This window comes from Nicotiana tabacum, chromosome 22 (genome assembly GCF_000715075.1).
Source record: "Nicotiana tabacum cultivar K326 chromosome 22, ASM71507v2, whole genome shotgun sequence".
Classification (NCBI taxonomy): domain Eukaryota; kingdom Viridiplantae; phylum Streptophyta; class Magnoliopsida; order Solanales; family Solanaceae; genus Nicotiana; species Nicotiana tabacum.
In genome coordinates, this window is record NC_134101.1 from 89,070,109 (window position 1) to 89,073,028 (window position 2,920).

The window sequence follows — 2,920 nt, forward strand, 5'->3', positions numbered from 1 at the left end:
TCATACTTGGTAATCGGTTGAATCATATGAGTTCACTATTATGTAAACTAGCAAAAGCATTTTAATGTCGTCCAACAAAGAAAATAAGTTATACAAAAGAAGTAGTGGTTGTAGTCTGGACGTCGTTTATTATGGAAAAATATATTTTTGTTCCTTAACATAGTTTTGAGGGATAAGATTAGGAATGATGACATTCGGGAGAAGGTGCATGTGGCTCCTATTGATGACAGGATGCGGGAAGCGAGGCTCAAATGGTTCGGGCATGTACAGAGGAGAAGTCCAGATTTTCCAGTAAGGAGATGTAAGTGGCTGGTCGTGGAAGGCACGAGAAGAGGTAGAGGGCGGCATAAGAAGTATTGGGGAGAGGTGATCAGACAGGATATGGCGAAGCTTCAGATTTTCGAGGACATGACACTTGATAGGAAGTTGTGGAGGTCGAGTATTACGGTTGTAGGCTAGGAGGTAGTTGAGTCTTGCGTTACTTTGTACCTTTGTGAGCCTAGTCCGGTGGGGTTTTGTCTAAGATAGCTAGGGGCAATGTCGTGTCTTACTATTTTCGGCGCAAGATCCCTTTACTAGCCATTGTTTTTGCTTTGCATTTTTCTTCTGTATTTTATGTTTCTTTTTCCCTATGATCTCCGTGGTGAATCTAAGATTCTCTCCTTTTGTCTTTTTATATTCTTGAACCGAGGGCCTTTCGGAAACAGCCTCTCTACCCCTTGGGGGTAGGGGTAAGGTCTGCGTACACACTACCCTCCCCAGACCTCACTTGTAGAATTTTACTGGATTGTTATTGTTGTTGTTATTGTAAAATAGTTTTGAGGCTCTTTTTTACGGTTAAACTTAATTATATCATATTGGAAAGGTTAAGATTGATGGACTATATTCCTTAAATAGCTTTTCAAAGTAATAATCTTAATCGCATCTTAATCATATATGTAAGTGAGATGATGATAATGAAGGATTGGGTGACAAAAATTAAAGAACTTAAATCAAGTGTGTCATATTATTTGCTTAAAGAAGGTTTCATAAGAAGTGAATTTTTCCATTTGAAGTTGTAGAAAATAAAGCTCTAAATATTATTTTACATATTATATCATAGAGATTTTAAGATCAAGCATTAGTGAATTTTCTTCTAAATGGTTCCTGAATGTGTGTAGAGCAAAAAATTTACCACTAAAATGCATAATTTTTTAGAGACTTCCAAAAATTTAAAAATAGGAATTATTTAAATATGTAAGTCAGCCGCTATATTGAAAGCTATTAATCCTAATTTACATGTTTGGCATATTCTTTGCAGTCATATGAGTAGTAGAGAAAGATATTGTCATGAAAAGAAGAAAAGTGAAAGTCCCTACCAAAGTTTCGACGCTCGTACACGACTAAAAAATAAAATTTCTTTGATTTTAATTAATAAAAAAAAGTTGAGGTTAATTGAGTTATGTTGATTGCAATATGGCGCATGGTTAGAACTTAGAAGAATGGTTTGCTTAAATAAAATTACAAAATGATTGATTTTGCAACTAGAAGCGAACATAAATAAATGTGTTATTTTTAAATATAATTGAATTTATAAATGCTTGATTATGCAACTTAATTGAAATAATTAGATTTAATGTATTCAAACAAATAAAATAATTTATTATAATTAATTTTATTTAATAGTTACCGCGCATCGCGCAGATTCTAATTGCAAAATCAATCATTTTATAATTTTAGTTGTGAGACTCAACAGCTATATATAAAACAACACTTCAACTCAGCATACACAAATTCCGAGACCCGGTGAAAATACAAGTCACAAGCTCTAAGTATGATACTGTATAATCCTATACATCATGACTATATAATAAGGATAACCAAATAAGAGATCTAGAGAAAGGGGGAATCCGAGGCCTGCGGATGCCGGCATGTATACCTTGAAATCTCCGCAGTACAATCCTAACTAATGCTTGGGCTAGTAAGAAGCACCTGGATCTGCACAAAAATATGTGCAGAAGAGTAGCATGTGTACACCATAACGGTACCCACTAAGTGTCAAGCCTAACCTCGGTAGAATAGGGATGGGGTCAGGTTAGGACCCTACTGGAAATAAATAAAAGACTTAACAAAAGTGGCAGTGAAGTAATGACAGTAATGAAGTTGAATTTAGCACAACAAGATTAGCTACACAGAACTAAGCAAATAGTGTAACACGGAGAAAGACAATTAATAATATACTAAGGAAGCAACGATCAAAGACAAGTGCAAGGAAAGGAGAAATGTCAACAAGAGCCATTACCGAGGTACCACCTCGTAGTCTCGAATCACAAAATAAGTCACAGTTTTTCCTTAGATCACCACGAGAGCCTTAGTTTTGAAAATCGTTTCCCGAAATAGCCTCCGGCGTTTTAGCCCACCTTATCATACCGCATGACTTCTAGTAGTTCCCCTACTAGCCACGCGTATCAAGCCAACTTATCTCATCGCATGCGTTTCAACACCTGGACCTTGTACCACCATCTGTGTATCAATATCACAGCGTATTCACAAATCGCATCTCAAGTGCCCAATATCATAATTTGTCAGAGAAACCAAATAATAACAGAATTTCACCAAAAAAAAGGGAGCCCATGACTCAACCACAATATACATAAAGTCTCAACAATTAACAACCGAAAAAATAACTCAATAGAATGACATTTAACAATTTAATACTTTGCCTCAATATGAATCATGACCTTTGCAACTCAATACTAATTTCAACAACAAGATATTCCAAGAAATAAGTTAAATAATGAATACGGAATAAGAGAAACAAGAATTTCAACTAAACATGTAGAGAAATTAGCAAGTAAGAGATAAGACAAGTAGACATGTTAAATTAGACTAAAAACGAAGACTATAACATGTTAAAGTAACTCAATTAAGATATCAAAGG